Source organism: Oncorhynchus keta, chromosome 20 (assembly GCF_023373465.1).
Source record: "Oncorhynchus keta strain PuntledgeMale-10-30-2019 chromosome 20, Oket_V2, whole genome shotgun sequence".
Lineage (NCBI taxonomy): Eukaryota > Metazoa > Chordata > Actinopteri > Salmoniformes > Salmonidae > Oncorhynchus > Oncorhynchus keta.
This window is the reverse complement of record NC_068440.1, coordinates 23,950,378-23,971,030: the sequence shown is the minus strand read 5'-3', so window position 1 is coordinate 23,971,030 and position 20,653 is coordinate 23,950,378. Positions and strand designations below refer to the sequence as shown.

The following is a 20,653-nucleotide window of genomic DNA, read 5'->3' as shown; positions in this document are numbered from 1 at the left end:
ACCTTCTCTCTGAGTGGCCTTACACACGCACGTGGAACACCACCTTCTCTGTGAGTGGCCTTACACACGCACGTGGAACACCACCTTCTCTCTGAGTGGCCTTACACACGGACGTGGAACACCACCTTCTCTGTGAGTGGCCTTACACACGCACGTGGAACACCACCTTCTCTGTGAGTGGCCTTACACACGCACGTGGAACACCACCTTCTCTGTGAGTGGCCTTACACACGGACGTGGAACACCACCTTCTCTGTGAGTGGCCTTACACACGCCCGTGGAACACCACCTTCTCTCTGAGTGGCCTTACACACGCACGTGGAACACCACCTTCTCTCTGAGTGGCCTTACACACGGACGTGGAACACCACCTTCTCTCTGAGTGGCCTTACACACGCACGTGGAACACCACCTTCTCTCTGAGTGGCCTTACACACGCACGTGAACACCACCTTCTCTCTGAGTGGCCTTACACACGCACGTGGAACACCACCTTCTCTGTGAGTGGCCTTACACACGCCCGTGGAACACCACCTTCTCTCTGAGTGGCCTTACACACGCACGTGGAACACCACCTTCTCTCTGAGTGGCCTTACACACGCACGTGGAACACCACCTTCTCTCTGAGTGGCCTTACACACGCCCGTGGAACACCACCTTCTCTCTGAGTGGCCTTACACACGCACGTGGAACACCACCTTCTCTCTGAGTGGCCTTACACACGCCCGTGGAACACCACCTTCTCTCTGAGTGGCCTTACACACGCACGTGGAACACCACCTTCTCTCTGAGTGGCCTTACACACGTACGTGGAACACCACCTTCTCTCTGAGTGGCCTTACACACGCACGTGGAACACCACCTTCTCTCTGAGTGGCCTTACACACGCACGTGCGCACAGCTGGATCTTGAGAACTCTTCCCAGGGAGGATTCTCATGTGTGAGCCAGAGGCATCTCCAGAATAAATCATCTGATAAGAGAATGGGGGGGAAAACTCACTCTGGAATAATAATACAATGAGGAATTTTGGGTTGGGGGGGGGTGGCACTTGTTATTTTATAATGTGCTTTTGCAGACCAAGATTAGGTGGAAGTGAGAGTATGCTCTAAAGTGCACTTTCATATAATATAAATAAATAAATTGTAAAAGCAAAGAAAAAAAAGAAATGTATTCATAGTTCTGCAAATTAGTTTCATTTTGAAGAAATCCTATGCCGCATTTTCGTGACATTAACACTTCCATTTCACTCTTGTGTGAGAGAATGTTTAATACAATACAAGGACTTCTCACATTCTTGTATCAGACACAAATTCCACTGTGACGTTTTTCAACCTGACAGTGAGAGTAGAAAGACATGCCCAACAAAGACCAGCACTAACAGGTCCTTCTCCGCCTCTCATCAGGATTTCACGCCATACAGCATATGTTGCTGTCTCTGTGTGTGTATTGTGTGAGTGTGTCTGCTTGTGTTTCTCAGTCTGACAGGCCTAATGATAATCAATGCCATGCTATTCAGCATGCGCCCTCACACATCGGACCCCCCCCCTCATTCAAGGGTTTTTCTTTATTTTTACTATTTTCTACATTGTTGAAAAATTGTGAAGACATAAAAGCTATGAAAAAAACACAGATGGAATAATGTAGTAACCAAAAGAGTGTTAAACAAATACAAATATTTATACATTCTTCAGATTAGCCACCCTTTGTCTTTGATGACAGCTTTGCACACTCTTGGCATTCTCTCAACCAGCTTCATGAGGACTGCTTTTCCAACAGTCTTGAAGGAGTTCCCACATATGCTGAGCACTTGTTGGCTGCTTTTCCTTCACTCTGCGGTCCAACTCATCCCAAACCATCTCAATTGGGTTGAAGTCGGGTGATTGTGGAGGCCAGGTCATCTGATGCACTACTCCATCACTCTCCCTGGTCAAATAGCCCTTATACAGCCTGGAGGTGTGTTTAAGGTCATTGTCCTTTTGAAAAACAAATGATAGTCCCACTAAGCGCAAACCAATCACTGACAGCGTCACAGGCATAGCATCCCCACACCATCACACCTCCTTCTCCATGCTTCAAGGTGGGAACCACACATGCAGAGATCATCCGTTCACCTACTCTGTGTCTCACAAAGACACGGCGGTTGGAACCAAAAACTCAAATTTAAACTCATCAGACCAAAGGACAGATTTCCATCTGTCTAATGTCCATTGCTCGTGTTTCTTGGCCCAAGCAAGTCTCTTCTTATTATTGCGGTCCTTTAGTAGTGGTTTCTTTGCAGCAATTCAACCATGAAGGCCTGATTCACATAGTCTCCTATGAAGAGTTGATATTGAGATGTGTCTCTTACTTGAACTCTGTGAAGCATTTATTTGGGCTGCAATCGGAGGCTGGTAACTCTAATGAACTGATCCTCTGCAGGAGAGGTAACTCTGGGTCTTCCTTTCCTGTGGCGGTCCTCATGAGAGCCAGTTTCATCATAGGGCTTGATGGTTTTTGCGACTGCACTTGAAGTTCTTGACATTTTCTGAATTGACTGACCTTCATGTCTTAAAGTAATGATGGACTGTCGTTTCGCTTTGCTTATTTGAGCGGTTCTTGCCATAATATGGTATGTTACCACATAAGGCTATCTTCTGTATACCACCCCTGCCTTGTCACAACAAAACTGATTGGCTCAAAAAATAAATCCCACAAAGTAACCTTTAACAAGGCACACCTGTTAATTAAAATGCATTCCAGGTGACTACCTCGTGAAGGTAGTTGAGAGAAAACCAAGTGTGGAAAGCTGTCATCAAGGCAAATGGTGGCTACTTTGAATAATGTGAAATATAAAATTAATTTGGATTTGTTTCACACTTTTTTGGTTACTACATGATTCCATGTGTGTTATTTCATAGTTTTGATGTCTTCACTATTATTCTATAATGTAGAAAATAATAATGTAGAAAATCCTTGAAATCATTGAACTGTGTGTGTGTGTGTATATATATATATATATATATATATATACATACAATACATACACACACAGTGGGGCAAAAAATTATTTAGTCAGCCACCAATTGTGCAAGTTCTCCCACTTAAAAAGATGAGAGAGGCCTGTAATTTTCATCATAGGTACACTACACGAGTGGAGGGCAGAGGAGCCTGTAAAGAAGAAGTTACAGGTCTGTGAGAGCCAGAAGTTAAAGTGTACCTATGATAAAAAATTACAGACTTCTACATGCTTTGTAAGTAGGAAAACCTGCAAAATTGGCAGTGTATCAAATACTTGTTCTCCCCACTGTAGAAATATACATACATACACACAATTGAAGTCGGAAGTTTACATACACCTTAGCCAAATACATTTAAAACTCAGTTTTTCACAATTCCTGACATTTAATCTTGGTAAAAATTCCCTGTCTTCGGTCAGGTAGGATCACCACTTTATTTTAAGAATGTGAAATGTCAGAATAATAGTAGAAAGAATGATTTATTTAATATTTTATTTCTTTCATCACATTCCCAGTGTGTCAGAAGTTTACATACACATTTAGTATTTGGTAGCATTGCCTTTAAATTGTTTAACTTTGGTCAAACGTTTCAGGTAGTTTTCCACAACCTTCCCACAATAAGTTTTTTTGGCCCATTCCTCCTGACAGAGCTGGTCTACCTGAGTCAGGTTTGTAGGCCTCCTTGCTCACACACACCTTTTCAGTTCTGCCCACACATTTTCTATAGGGTTGAGGTCAGGGCTTTGTGATGGCCACTCCAATGCTTTGACTTTGTTGCCCTTAAGCCATTTTGCCACAACTTTGGAAGTATGCTCCAGATACTCAACTAGTCTAAAGAAGGCCTGTTTTATTGCTTCTTTAATCAGCACAACAGTTTTCAGCTGTGCTAACATAATTGCAAAAGGGTTTTCTAATGATCAGTTAGCCATTTAAAATGATAAACTTGGATTAGTTAACACAACGTGCCATTGGAACACAGGAGTGATGGTTGCTTATAATGGGCCTCTGTACACATACTTGTTTTTTTAAACTGATGTTTCCAGCTACAATAGGCATTTACAACATTAACAATGTCTACATTGTTTTTGTGATCAATTTGATGTTAGTTTAAATGACAAAAAAAGTAGCTTTTTTAAAAAAACAACGGCATATCTAAGTGTTCCCAAACTTTTGAATGGTAGTGTGTGTGTGTGTATATATATATATATTGTCTGTGGTATGGTATTATCTGTGGTGTTAGCTAGCTGATGGTATTGTCTTAGACAGGGCAGGGCCACGGAGGGACAGCATCCTGAAAGGCTGTAATATACTGTATGAATGACCCACAGATGGGCCTTCGGGATTGGTGTCACTGTGTCAGAAGTCCTCTGTCTCTTGTCTGTTAGTTTCTTTTATCACTTTGGTTATTTATTTATATATATATATCAGCTAATACCACAGATAATACCATACCACAGACAAAACCATCAGCTCGCTAGCTAACACCACAGATAATACCATACCACAGACAATACCATCAGCTAGCTAGCTAATACCACAGATAATATCTCACCACAGACAAAACCATCAGCTAATACCACAGATAATACCATACCACAGACAAAACCATCAGCTAGCTAGCTAATACCACAGATAATACCATACCACAGAAAAAACCATCAGCTATCTAGCTAATACCACAGATATCATACCACAGACAATACCATCAGCTAGTTCGCTAACGCCACAGCTAACCAACTGGGACTAATCTAGTTTTGAACACGCACGTGCCGACTGTCAGTTCCATGGGCCAGTGCCCGATGCTCGCCAGACCTTGCAGTAGCGTCTAATCTAAACCAATCAGTGGTTTTCTCGCGGGGACGTGGCGAGAGGGAAACCTTCCAATTAAAACAGTCCGTGTTAATCAACAGAATATGGCAGGCGGTGTAGCCATGGAAACAGTGATGGTCCCACGGGTTGATGTTAATGGTCTGACATGGAGTAAAATTGATCCGTCTTGTTTTTCTCCTAAATGGGAAGCAGTCGGATGGACAGACTGCATAATTTAGAGGGCTTCTCTGTATTTTTGGTTTCCTCTCATTTCTCATCTACAAGTGCTGCTTGAATCTGTTATATATCTTCTGAGTTTCCTCTCTCTTTCTCATCTTTGAGTCCCTTTTCTTTTTCTCTTCGTCTTCATATCCATCCAGGTTCTCCCTCTGGGTTCCTTTTTCTCTTTACAGATGCCTATCAAGCTTACTTTAAAACAGGGAATTAAGGAAATGAAATGGAAACTTGCTGAATGTTTTTCTGCAGTAACAGGCAGGGTAAAGTGCAGCCGGTGCCTATTTGTTTAACAGAGATGCTTCTCTAAAATAAGACGTATTTTTCAACAGAAACCCTGAAACCTTCTATATATTGCTGTAGGTCTCTTGAGGACAGGGCTGTAGGTCTCTTGAGGACAGGGCTTTAGGTCTCTTGAGGGCATGACTGTAGGTCTCTTGAGGACAGGGCTGTAGGTCTCTTGAGGACAGGGCTGTAGGTCTCTTGAGGACAGGGCTGTAGGTCTCTTGGGGGCATGACTGTAGGTCTCTTGGGGGCATGACTGTAGGTCTCTTGTGGACAGGGCTGTAGGTCTCTTGAGAACAGGACTGTAGGTCTCTTGAGGACAGGTCTGTAGATCTCTTGAGGACAGGACTGTAGGTCTCTTGAGGACAGGACTGTAGGTCTCTTGAGGACAGGGCTGTAGGTCTCTTGAGAACAGGGCTGTAGGTCTCTTGAGGACAGGGCTGTAGGTCTCTTGAGAACAGGACTGTAGGTCTCTTGAGGACAGGTCTGTAGATCTCTTGAGGACAGGACTGTAGGTCTCTTCAGGACAGGACTGTAGGTCTCTTGAGGACAGGGCTGTAGGTCTCTTGAGGACAGGACCCCCCCTTTATTTAACTAGGCAAGTCAGTTAAGAACAAATTCTTCTTTACAATGACGGCCTACACCAGCAAACCTGGACGACGCTGGGCCAATTGTGCGCCGCCCTATATTATTCCCAATCATGGCCGGTTGTGATACAGCCTGGAATCAAACCAGGGTGTCTGTAGTGACGCCTCAAGCACTGGGATGCAGTGCCTTAGACTGCTGCGCCCCTCGGGAGCCCCCCGGAAATGTTTTTCCCCACACAGAAGATTCTTTCAGCCAAGAAATATCCCATCCGACCACATCAAGTGGAAAACAGAGGGTATGGATAACACCACACTGCCCGCCTTTCTCTCTCTATGAAGCCAGTTAAGGAACTGAGAAAGTAAAACAAAACAAACGTAACTCTAGCTCTCACACACAGCATTCCACTAGAGTTAGAGGTTGAAGCTGCACTTCTGGGGCTCAAAATGGGGGTTTGTATGGCTGGCAGGTTACTAAAGGAGTGCTGTCCCCCCTTTTCTCTCCCTCTCACAGTAGTGTCTGCATTCAGGGCATGCTGCTCTGCTCTACTGTGTTCAGCTAGCAGACAAACAAAACTGTCTGTGTCAACCATTAACACACTAAAGTCTGTAGTCTAGAGAAACTTCTCTATTTTTATCCGTGTTTTGCTCTAGGCGCACTAACGCTCAATTTCTCTCTCACTCTCCTTTTCTCACCTCCTCTTTCTCAGTCCCTCCCTTTGGTCAACACCAAAAAGGAGGAAGCATCATCATTATAATCGTCTCTATTTGGAGAGCGTGAGAGATTTAAACATCCGACCACAAAATAACACTAAACCTAAAATGTATATTCTCATAATCCCTTTTTGAATACTGAGAAGTACCAACTGCTCAGGGTCTAACAATCATTTGTTGAAATTCAATATGAGCTCAAACTAAATATGTTGCAGTGCAGCTTTGTATCGATATCGCAAGTCAGCCGAGTCGGCCATTAAAATCCCATAGTGTAGTCTAAATGAATAACACGAGAGACTACACATTGTCACAGTTCCAGTGATGGTCACACATCCGAAATGACTTTCTCACCAAACATTTAGACAGCTGCTGACCTCCTGACCTGCGCTGCTGAGGCTGGGCGGTGACATTATCAGTCAGTTAAGAGTGAAGGAGCACATGCCTGTTGATATCACTTCAGCATCTCAAAACGGATAGAAGAACAAGAGGCCTGCTATCCCACAAAGGAATCCAAGAAACACCACAGACACAAAGGGTCAAATATTCTTGGAGGATCCAAGAGATCAAGGGAATGTTATCTTTTAAGAAAACCACAAATTCTCCCTAAAGTGAGTCGACAGCACTCAGCACGAAAAAGCAGAGTTGTCTTTGAGTCACAGGCTGTTGCTGCAGAAGTCTTGCTGCTGGATCTTTGGAAATGAGGTGCAGATTACCACTGATAGAGCAGAGCAGGTCTTTATTCAACAGGAGAGATTATGATGTGCTGCATAGGAGGGAAGATAAAAACATTAACACAGACACGGGCCTTGTCTGTCTCTCTTCCTGTCTCTCTCTCACACACACTCTCTCTGTGTGTCTGTCCGTCTCCCTGTCCGTCAGTCTCTCATCTCAGGTACACAAGGCCATTGGGTTTATTCATTATGCCAGCCCAAATGAGATGTACCAGATCTCTACAAACAGAGTCTATCTCCCTCTCACACACACTTGTTTTACAAACCCAACATCTTCATAACAGATACATACACCACACACAACGTTCCCCCAGCAGCACCCCACCATACTTCACCTAGCTCTGACGCCGGACGGCCGGACGGACGGACAGACAGACAGACAGACAGACAGACAGACAGACGACAGACAGACAGACAGACAGACAGACAGACAGACAGACAGACAGACAGACAGACAGACAGACAGACAGACAGACAGACAGACAGACAGACAGACAGACAGACAGACAGACAGACAGACAGACAGACAGACAGACAGACAGACAGACAGACAGACAGACAGACAGACAGACAGACAGACAGACAGACAGACAGACAGACAGACAGACAGACAGACAGACAGACAGACAGACAGACAGACAGACAGACAGACAGACAGACAGACAGACAGACAGACAGACAGACAGACAGACAGACAGACAGACAGACAGACAGACAGACAGACAGACAGACAGATAGACAGACAGAGACACATACGCCCACAGGAAGACACACCCACACAGACATACACCACACACAACGTTCCCCCAGCAGCACCCCACCATACTTCACCTAGCTCTGACGCCGGACGGACGGACAGACAGATAGACACAGATAGACACACACGCCCACAGGAAGACACACCCACACAGACATACACACACACACACAGACAGACACAGACACAGATCCACTGGGAATGTGATGAAAGAAATAAAAGGTGAAATAAATCATTCTCTCTACTATTATTCTGACATTTCACATTTTTTAAATAAAGTGGTAATCCTAACTGATCTAAAACAGGGAATCTTTACTAGAATTAAATGTCAGGAATTGTGAAACTGAGTTTAAATGTATTTAGCTAAGGTGTATGTAAACCTCTGACTTCAACTGTACACACCCACCCACCCACACACACAGACAGATATACACACCCAGACAGACAGACACCCACCCACCCACACACACAGACAGATATACACACCCAGACAGACAGACACCCACCCACCCACACACACAGACATATATACACACCCAGACAGACAGACACCCACCCACCCACACACACAGACAGATATACACACCCAGACAGACAGACACCCACCCACCCACACACACAGACAGATATACACACCCAGACAGACAGACACCCACCCACACACACAGACAGATATACACACCCAGACAGACAGACACCCACCCACCCACACACACAGACAGATATACACACCCAGACAGACAGACACCCACCCACCCACACACACAGACAGATATACACACCCAGACAGACAGACACCCACCCACCCACACACACAGACAGATATACACACCCAGACAGACAGAATCACTTTTATGATCATTGGCCAGTACAGAGAAATAAATAAAACCACAAGTCCAAATCACTATCTCCATCCATGGCTTATTAAGACAATAGGCAAATTTAGCTAAGTATAACACAACAAGATTACCTTTTTTTCTGCCAATGACATTTGGCTTCTGAGGTGATGTGATTGGTCTGAAGTCAAATCCAAACTAGCTTCCCTTGAGACTTTTTTTGGTGTGTCAGGGCCATTCACAGCTGAGCTCAGCTCACCCAGCTTAGCAAAAAAAATTCAAGGGAGGCCAAATGCTTGCTGGCTTCCCTTGTATTCAATGCTACGTGCGGTAAAATGTCAAACTCTTTTTGACCAGACAGCATCAGATAGATGGCTACACATACTGAGACAGAGGGGCGCTATTTCGTTCACTCAGATGCTTTCTCCGGTGAGATACATTCAGCCTCTAGCAAATTGAAGGAAATTAATGAAACAGAGAGACGAAAGACAAATAATTTTGTTCATTTCTTTCTTGGCACATTTTTCGGGGAAGCCTGGCTTCCCTTTGCATACATGAACACCCACCACTGGTATTGCAGCGCATTCCAGACTGTGTCAGACATGCGTGTGTCCTGTTCTGGACTATTCAGCAGGAGTGTGGGTTGCTAAGAGGTATATAAAAAAAAAACATGTCCATAACAGAGCAGTATGTTATTTTTTTAGGTATCCACAAGTTTGGGCCTATACTGGAAATAACTGGGGAAATGGGCTGGAAACCCTGTGAGGTGAGATGGAAGGCATGGTGAGACTGTTGGATACGCCAATTGCCAGAATAGCCAGCAAAGTTTTTCAATAGAAACAGGTCGGCCAGTTGGGAATAGTGGGCAGGGCAGATGGGACAAGTGGGCAGGGCAGATGGGACCAGTGGGCAGGGCAGATGGGGCCAGTGGGCCGGCCAGTTGGGACCAGTCTTGATTAGAGGTCGACCGATTATGATTTTTCAACGCGATACCGATTATTGGAGGACCAAAAAAGCCGATACCGATTAATCTGACAATGATATATATTTTTGTAATAATGACAATTACAACAATACTGTATGAACACTTATTTTAACTTAATATAATACATCAATTTAGCCTCAAATAAATAATGAAACATGTTCAATTTGGTTTTAATAATGCAAAAACAAAGTGTTGGTGAAGAAAGTAAAAGTGCAATATGTGCCATGTAAGAAAGCTAACGTCTAAGTTCCTTGCTCAGAACATGAGAACATATGAAAGCTGGTGGTTCCTGAGACTTCAATATTCCAAGGTAAGAGGTTTTAGGTTGTAGTTAATATAGTATTTATAGGACTATTTCTCTCTATACCATTTGTATTTCATATACCTTTGAATATTGGATGTTCTTATAGGCACTTTAGTATTGCCAGTGTAACAGTATAGCTTCTGTCCTCTCATCGCCCCTACCTGGGCTCGAACCAGGAACACATCAACAACAGTCACCCTCAAAGCATCGTTACCCATCGCTCCACAAAATCCGCTGCCCTTGCTGAGCAAGGGGAACAACCACTCCAAGTCTCAGAGCGAGTGACATTTGAAACGCTATTAGTGCGCACCCCGCTAACTAGCTAGCCATTTCACATCGGTTACACCAGCCTAATCTTGGGAGGTTTATAGGCTTGAAGTCATAAACAGCTCAATGCTTGAAGCACAGGGAAGAGCTGCTGGCAAAACGCACAAAAGTGCTGTTTGAATGAATGCTTACGAGCCTGCTGCTGCCTAGCACCGCTCAGTCAGACTGCTCTATCAAATATCAAATCATAGACTTAATTATAACATAATAACACACAGAAATACGAGCCTTTGCTCATTAATATGGTCGAATCCGGAAACTATCATTTAGAAAACAAAACGTTTATTATTTCAGTGAAATACGGAACCGTTCTGTATTTTATCTAATGGGTGGTATCCCTAAGTTTAAATATTCTTGTTGCATTGTACAACCTTCAATGTTATGTCATATTGATGTAAAATTCTGGCAAATTAGTTCACAACAAGCCAGGCTGCCCAAACTGTTGCATATACCCTGACTCTGCGTGCAATGAACGCAAAAGAAGTGACACAATTTCACCTGGTTAATATTGCCTTCTAACCTGGATTTCTTTTAGCTAAATATGCAGGTTTAAAAATATATACTTCTGTGTATTGATTTTAAGTAAGGCATTGGTGTTTATGGCTAGGTACAGTCGTCCAACGATTGTTCTTTTTTCACAAATGCGCTTTTGTTAAATCATCCCCCAGCGTTGCATCGATTATATGCAACACAGGACACGCTAGATAAACTAGTAATATCATCAACCATGTGTAGTTATAACTAGTGATTATGATTGATTGTTTTTTATAAGATAAGTTTAATGCTAGCTAGCAACTTACCTTGGCTTCTTACTGCATTCGCGTAACAGGCAGGCTCCTCGTGGAGTGCAATGAGAGGCAGGTGGTTAGAGCGTTGGACTAGTTAACCGTAAGGTTGTAAGGTTGAATCCCGGAGCTGACAAGGTACAAATCTGTCGTTCTTCCCCTGAACAAGACAGTTAACCCACCATAGGCCGTCATTGAAAATAAGAATGTGTTAACTGACTTGCCCAGTTAAATAAAAAAATTGGCCAAAATGGTGTCCAAAAATACCGATTTCCGAATGTTATGAAAACTTGAAATCGGCCCTAATTAATCGGCCATTAAGATGAATCGGTCGACCTCTAGTCTTGAAACCTTCGCCAGTCCCATGTACATCACCAGGGAATTAATTTTATCCTCCATTGTCCTTTCTACCATGATATATGTTTGCCCTTATTCCAGAAAGCCCACCAGATATACCCTGGCATTATGTGGCAGAGCGATGAGGAGAAAATGAAATGTTTTTGTCCATTGTGTATTTCCGTTTGTGGAATTTTTAGATAAAGCCTGGAATGAAAGATAAAGGGTGCCCTATAATTAAGTAATCCAAATATTTAGCTCCAGATATATAGTAAAGGGCATGTATGTATATAGATTGTGTGTAGGCCTGTCTCACAATTGAATCTTCTCTTTGTGGCAGACCGGGTTCAGACCAGGTTCCTTTTTCTGGATGTATGTGTTCTTTTTACTGCTCTAAGGTTTTTATTATTACTTGTATAACCTGATCTATTGATGTATGTTTCATTCTTTATGCAGTGCACATTGCACAGAACAACAGAATAACTATCATTGTAGTGTTTGCTTGTGTGTCAATTAGTCCAGTAAGGGGTGGGTTGGGAACTGGCGATTTGAAAATAAAATGTCATTCATTCATTCACAGACACAATCAATGGGGTATTAATCTAGGGGCAGCACGGGGAGGTGGACAGATGCATGTAAACCCCATCAGCTCCATTAGCAACAGGGTGATTTATTAAATCTAGCTGTGTGTGTGTGTGTTTTAATACTGGCTAGGCCGGCAGGCTGCACACATGGCTGGGGATGGGAACTGATGATTTGAGATCTGGATGGGGGTGCAGGGCTAGGGAGGGATAACAGTGGTATAGGGGTGGTGCATAACTCCACGAGGGTCTGTCTCTTCTCACCGCTCCCTGTCTGATTCAGATCGAGAGGGATGGAGGAGTGGAGGAGGATGTTGGGAGGACAGCATTAGAGGAGTGAGAGGAGAAGAGGAGGGGGTTGGGAGGACAGTATTAGAGGAGTGAAAGGAGGATGTTGGGAGGACAGCATTAGAGGAGTGAAAGGAGGATGTTGGGAGGACAGCATTAGAGGAGTGAAAGGAGGATGTTGGGAGGACGGCATTCGAGGAGTGAGAGGAGGATGTTGGGAGGACAGCATTCGAGGAGTGAGAGGAGAGGAGAGGAGGATGTTGGGAGGACGGCATTAGAGGAGTGAGAGGAGGATGTTGGGAGGACAGCATTAGAGGAGTGAGAGGAGAGGAGGATGTTGGGAGGAAGGCATTAGAGGAGTGAGAGGAGGATGTTGGGAGGACAGCATTAGAGTGAGAGGAGGAGGATGTTGGGAGGACAGCATTAGAGTGAGAGGAGAGGATGAGGGTGTTGGGAGGACAGCATTAGAGTGAGAGGAGGAGGATGTTGGGAGGACAGCATTAGAGTGAGAGGAGAGGATGAGGGTGTTGGGAGGACAGCATTAGAGTGAGAGGAGGAGGATGTTGGGAGGACAGCATTAGAGTGAGAGGAGAGGAGGAGGGTGTTGGGAGGACAGCATTAGAGGAGTGAGAGGATAGGAGGAGGATGTTGGGAGGACAGTATTAGAGTGAGAGGAGAGGAGGAGGGTGTTGGGAGGACAGCATTAGAGTGAGAGGAGAAGGATGTTGGGAGGACAGCATTAGAGTGAGAGGAGAGGAGGAGGGTGTTGGGAGGACAGCATTAGAGTGAGAGGAGATGACGAGGGTGTTGGGAGGACAGCATTAGAGTGAGAGGAGAAGGATGTTGGGAGGACAGCATTAGAGGAGTGAGAGGAGAGGTGGAGGATGTTGGGAGGACAGCATTAGAGGAGTGAACGGAGAGGAGGATGGTGTTGGGAAGACAGCATTAGAGGAGTGAGAGGAGAGGATGTTGGGAGGACAGCATTAGAGGAGTGAGAGGAGGTGTTGGGAGGACAGCATTAGAGGAGTGAGAGGTGAGGTGGAGGATGTTGGGAGGACAGCATTAGAGGAGTGAGAGGAGGAGGATGTTGGGAGGACAGCATTAGAGGAGTGAGAGGATAGGACAGGAGGATGTTGGGAGGACAGCATTAGAGTGAGAGGAGGGTGGTAGATGGTAGGCAGGAATTAGGAGTGCTGCTCTGCTAACGCTGCGGTTGACCATTGCAGCAGCACCATTTATCAGACAGGCCTCCACAGAGCTCCACGGGGTAGGAATTTATAATGCAGACCCCTCCTGATCTAGTCCCAGAAACTAACTCTCCCTTATACCAGTCCTTTGTCTGCAGAAATCTGTCTGTGTATTTCTGTCTGTCTATCAATGTAGCTTTCTGCCCCTCCCCCTTTCTGTCTCCATCTCTCCCTTCCCCCCTTGGGCGTCTCCTTCAGATTAGGCCTGGGCAAATACAACACGACTCATCGGACATAAAGATATGGTAAAATATGGGCCAGCGCTCAGAGAGCAGATCTGTAGAGACAGCATGGGAGGAAGATCAGAGACAGCAACAACATGTCTGTTTAAATCAGTGGTCTGTACATCTGCAATGTCTGGCAAAATATATCATTAAAATGGTAGCGACACAGAGAGAAATCCCATTGTACGTCATGAATTTAAACATTTTAACGTAGGATATCGATAGAGCATAGGATAGATATTGTAGGGTAGGATATAGAGAGGATAATGTAGTTGTTGGAATAATGTAGATGTGCTATAGGAAACTGCAGCACATGATATGAGTTTAGGTGAAATTATATTCTAGAGAGAGAAATAACAGAACAGACTGAGTGAACCAACTGTGTGCATCAGAGCAGCAAATATAGAGCTGTTGGCAAATCTGTTGAAAGTCACAGAGGGCTTCGACTGGAATCTGAATAGAAATGAGCCAATTAGCAGGCAGTGTGTGTTTGTGCGCACGCGCGTGTGTGTGTGATTCTGTCTGCAGACACAGCTGATACTTCCAAGGTGCCCAACATCTCCCAATGCTAATCTGGTTTAGAGTAGAGAAAGAAGGGAGGTGGCCCTCAGTTTTATTATCCACACTGGTGGCTCTTAGAGTGTCTGACAGATCACACAAACACACCCTCGTCACGCATTTTTTATTTGCCCTTTATTTAACTAGGCAAGTCAGTTAAGAACAAATTCTTATTTTCAATGACGGCCTAGCAACAGTAGGTTAACTGCCTTGTTCAGGGGCAGAACGACAGATATTTATTTACCTTGTCAGCTCAGGGATTCAATCTAGCAACCTTTTGGTTAGTAATCCAACACTCTAACCACTAGGCTACCTGCCGCCCCGAGCTACACACACACACACACACACACACACACACACACACACACACACACACACACACACACACACACACACACACACACACACACACACACACACACACACACACACACACACACACACACACACACACACACACACACACACACACACACACACACACTTCACCCTGCTCCTCTCCGTTCATGTGGTTCCGTTTCTGTTCCATATTATTCCATATTTATACTCTGAGTGTTTGGCCTATGTATCCACTGGAGAGTTTAGCCTATGTACTGTATCCACTGGAGAGTTTAGCCTATGTACTGTATCCACTAGAGAGTTTAGCCTGTGAACCTATAGTGGCCAATTAAAACCCCAGCCTCCATTACAGTCAATTAGCTGTCAATCTCCCGCTTCATTTCCCTTGTTAACCCATCAACCCATGGACACTTCACACAATTTACACAGTGCTGGTTAGAGTGGTAGCAACACTTACTATCATACTGCACTTCAACGCTACATCATGATGTTAATTCATGCTACTGTAATCCCCTTGTATTCATGTCAGGGTTTCCATTATCTGGTAATAGCCGGCTTTTGGCCGATAAAACAATTTGAAAAGCCAATAAATAAAATTGGCAACGGCCAATTGTCCAGGAGAATAAGAAAAAATCTCAAGCAAAATAATGCTTTTTAGCCTATACACATTGATGGAAATTCATTCGACTGGTCATGCTTATTGGTCTATAGGTTAATTTGTATCATTTTGTGGAATTAAATTGGCACGTGTGTACAGTATATTTCTTATGCATCTTATTTATCAAATGCGTACAGCATGCAGATACAGAGCCTTTGGGCGTAAAATCTGTCAGACAGCGTGAGAGCTACTGGAAGGGAGGCTTCAGACAGCGTGAGAGCTACTGGAAGGGAGGCTTCAGACAGCGTGAGAGCTACTGGAAGGGAGGCTTCAGACAGAGTGAGAGCTACTGGAAGGGAGGCTTCAGACAGCGTGAGAGCTACTGGAAGGGAGGCTTCAGACAGCGTGAGAGCTACTGGAAGGGAGGCTTCAGACAGCGTGAGAGCTACTGGAAGGGAGGCTTCAGACAGCGTGAGAGCTACTGGAAGGGAGGCTTCAGACAGCGTGAGAGCTACTGGAAGGGAGGCTTCATCAGCGCGTCACACACCACTTTGCAATGAGCTGGAGGCAGTATGCATTTTGAAAAGATATACTTCATTGTTTGAAACCTGAAAGTTTTACAACATATTATGAGGCATGTCTTACCTTGTTTCAAAGCAGCCAAATCAGACCATATCCATGGAGGTCATTATTTTATATCAACTTTGTCCAGTAGCCAAAGGCACAATCCTAGTTATATTAGCAACCCATGCTAGCTGTTGCATATTTTCATCTCTGTGACATGAAACCGCTGGCATGTGCGCTGCCCTTTTGACAATGGTGTTTTGCATAATGCATTATGGAAAGAACATTTGCGTGTAGCCTACTGCCTTGTGCGCATCGCTGAGCTTTATGATGTGAAGAAATAATAGTTCATCAACAGTTGAAGATAACCTGACCTGTTGCATCAGCCTCGTTAATGTAACCTAGGCTTACGGCAGGGCTTGACATTAACTCTGCCCTTCAGACAAGTGAGACTGATTTTTTACTTGTCCAATAGATACAAATACTTGTCCGAAACTCAAGATTCTGTAGTAGTAAAAAAAATACTTGACAGATGCGATTTGATATTTATTAGTATTTTTTTAATAACAGTTAACAACCCCTGACTCCCCAACAATATGGAACCTATAACAAACTGAATCTGAATACAATGAAGTACATCAGTGACATCAGTGAATTCACTGACATTGTCCCTTGTGGGGCAGAATTGATGAATTACTGTATAATACTGAATAGAAAAAGAACCTATGCCAGGCTAATTAACACTGCTGCTTGCCATAGTGCCTTACATAGATAAAGAGATACATCTCTAAAATGTAGAGATCAAAATGTCCCCGAAGTTTTTCCCACAACACCCCAAATTGACAATGGAACAGGCAGGGGATCCCACTTGGAAAAATGATACATTTCCTTTACACTGGATGTGTTCATATTCTATGACCTGCAGGCTGTCCCAACACAAAATAATAAAGTTCTCATAGTGTAAACATTTCTTAATTGACACTAAACAGTTGCATTCTATAACCACTTAATTTGTTTGATACAATTACAGTTTTCAGGGGAACCCATTTAAATTTCAGGCCCAAATTTACCCTACATGGCGCTAAACTCATACAATACTACAGAGCTGCTAAACAAATTGTAGGCCTTCCACTATTTGTCACATTGGTTACCCTAGAAGTTAGACCAGAGATATTAGAGAAAGGAATCCCATTGGACAATGAATGGAGGAACGTATAATGCCCCAACCAGCAGACTGAGTGACCAAGGTTGTTTCAGGTTGTTATGCTGTGTTACGCAATCCCTTCCCAAAGGCAGGGTATGGGTCGAGAAACCTGCATATCTTCCTCAAAAGTACGTAATGTCACCATTCCAAAGCTATACGATATTAAAGAGAACAAGTTAATTATCTCACATCTTGGAAAATATTTGTAATATTGTACCTGTTGACGAAATTCATGGTTGTGTTGGGTTTTGAGTTAGCGCCCAATTGACTCCTATTCACTCCTTGAAGGAGAGCTCTACTTGCCCCAGAGTCGCCCAGAATGCACCGCGTGGCCCATTGACAATGTAAGGACAACGTACACATTGGCCGTTAATACGATTCCAAAGGAGTTTCCCCAAAAGTATCTCTGGTTAGACGTAACGTAAACTCAATCACTTTTGTACATCGCCTTGGTCCGTACAATTGATCGTATATTAGCGCCCCAAAAACGTAATACTTCCAAACCAACTGTAATGTCAATACCATTGTAAAGCACAAACGACATGACCTAAAAGCTGCCCGTTTCTGCATGATTCAAGATGACAATGAGCCCCGTTGGGTCTTTGTAAAAATGGCGGGTGGGGAAGCTAAACTAATGCGTGATAGTGAGAAGGAGAGATGTTGTGGGAAAATTGCTTTTTTTCACTCAATCTGTCCAACTTATCACCTTATCGCCTCTAAAATGTAAATAAAACACTATAAAGAGTTTATATAATGTGTGATTACATACCTATTTACATTTACATTTACATTACATTTAAGTCATTTAGCAGACGCTCTTATCCAGAGCGACTTACAAATTGTTTGTATTTGAAGGTTTGTATCGAATTTGAATGGGGTTTTTAGCACGGTGCTAAAGTGATCTTCAGAAGTAAACAGCGGCTTTGAGAATCATAATCGCATGCAGTGACGACTCAAAATATGACTAGGTATCCCCCCTTACCCCCGTCACTGTCCATTTCTTGTTTTTAAACAATGATAGAAGTGCTACACCTGGAGGACAGAGGTTGTAAGACAGAAATAGTTGCTTTATGCGTGCTGTACGTTACGACATGACACGTCACGATGTAACGGAGGGTCAGTTTTTTCAACTTTTCTCCAATACTATAGAGCCATTACCATGTCGATCAACGCTTGAATAGAAACCTAGTTCACACCCCCGATTTTGAAGTCAACACAGTCGCTACAGTCCCATTAGTTTTCTTTGCAGCCTCGTTTGAATGTCGCGGTTGCGCACATTAGTACGGAATGGGGTGAGTTTACGTTAGTTCCGTGAGCCAATGCTAAATAGCGTTAGCGCAATAACAATAGTCAATTGCGCTAACGCTAGTTATCAACTACCTTCAAACTACACGCAGACATAAAATGTTATCCACGAGTTCATCTGAATGTGGGGATGTAGATAAAGGGCTTCAATGCCAAAATACCATATTTTTACTTGTCCATTCGGAGAAACCTAGTCTAGATTTTCCTTGTCCGGCATTTTTTTCCCAGGCAAGCGGACAAGCATTAAAGTCCAGCCCTGCCTACTGGTTGTGTGCATTTGGAATCTATCGTCCCAGTATCTGTCTGGAATAGGCCATTTCTTTCTCGACAAGTTGACCAATAGAATAGGTAAACCTTTCTACAATGGGGGATAGTAGATTGACATAGGCTAATGATTTTTCAGTTCGTTACTTGTCTTGTTGGCTGAGGAAAAGTAAATGTGCAGAGTTATTTTAACATCTTCAAAGTGCACATCAGAATTTGGGCAGAAGGACAGGCACATTGGTACATCCTCGACTTGCATGTTCTGTTAATATGAACTACAATCATCTAAATGTGATTTCTGTCATTCTAAGCCCCGTGGGTGGACGCCCTAATCAGGTTACGCACAAAAATGCCTATGGGTCTGGTAAATGTCTCAAATGTCCAGGGAATTAAAATGCTACATGTCAAATGTCTGATGCCACATTTTTCTAATGGAAACCCTGATTCATGGACATTACATATGATTTAGAAACGTATTTGAGTAAAATAAAAACAAAATGTTTGTTTTGTCATTCAAATTATGGGAAAGCTTAATAAACAAATTAGGCACATTTTGGACGTCTTGATAAAACATTATGAACAGATATGCAATGGTTCATTGGATCAGTCTAAAACTTTGCACATACACTGCTCCCATCTAGTGGCCAGAATCTAAATTGCGCCTGGGCTGGAATAACACATGACGTCATTTCTCTTGCAATTTATTTTTTTAAATAACATGTTTTACTAGATCCAATGTGTTATATTCTCCTACATTAATTTCATATTTCCACAAACTTCAAACTCTTTCCTTTCAAATGGTATCATGAATATGCATATCCTTGCTTCAGGTCCTGAGCGACAGGCAGTGAGATTTGGGTATGTCATTTTAGGTGAAAATTGAAAAAAAGGGTTGGATCCTTAAGCGGTTTTTAAAATGTTGTGCTTCACTGAACAGCAGCTGCAGGTGGCTGGCTCTACTCTCATTTTCAGCAAGGCCTCTTGTGGATGAAGGAATTTAAATAATGAATTCAACACATTAAAAACAGATTACAGAAGCAGCAGTAGCTGAGAACTTTATCGTGGCATTATAAACAAATGAACAAAGTCATTTGATATATAATATTGTATTTGCCATAAGCGCTTAGTAACAGCCCCTGAAACAGCTAACTCCCTTACTTGAGAGCCAAAACATGGAGCAAAACATTTATCCCTTGATGAGGAACTAAGAGTACCACAGGGCTGAAGAGGAGATTGCATGTCTTTGTAAGCTGCTTGCCCTCCAGAAAACATGTGTAATCATACCTAGATTTGTATAAGACTACATACTTAGAGAATTATGTAAAATGCTAAGATTTCCTAGAAACGTCTAGAGTGCTTATCTGTCTATGAATGAATCCTTGGAAGGACTAACAAGAAAACACAAACACGCAAACACACACTCAGACTGACTCGTGCACGCTTATACACACAAACACACACTCAGACTGACTCATGCACGCTTATACACACAAACACACACTCAGACTGACTTGTGCACGCTTATACACACAAACACACACTCAGACTGACTCGTGCACGCTTATACACACAAACACACACTCAGACTGACTCATGCACGCTTATGCACACAAACACACACTCAGACTGACTCATGCACGCTTATACACACAAACACACACTCAGACTGACTCATGCACGCTTATACACACAAACACACACTCAGACTGACTCATGCACGCTTATACACACAAACACACTCAGACTGACTCATGCACGCTTATGCACACAAACACACACTCAGACTGACTCATGCAC

The 20,653-nt window shown here is 43.4% G+C and overlaps 1 protein-coding gene across 8 annotated transcripts in view; it reads right to left on the bottom strand.

Moving 5' to 3' along the window:
• Positions 1–20,653, bottom strand: part of LOC118399575 (phosphoprotein associated with glycosphingolipid-enriched microdomains 1-like) — a 115,853-nt gene that overhangs the window by 46,374 nt on the left and 48,826 nt on the right. For 3 of the 8 annotated variants that reach the window (XM_052472464.1, XM_052472465.1, XM_035795758.2), the window contains exon 1: positions 16,165–16,300. The exons of the other annotated variants lie outside the window; for them this stretch is intronic. The gene's annotated coding sequence lies outside the window, so the exon portion shown is untranslated. Of the gene's footprint in view, positions 1–16,164; positions 16,301–20,653 lie in introns of those variants that run through there. 8 annotated transcript variants of the gene reach the window in all.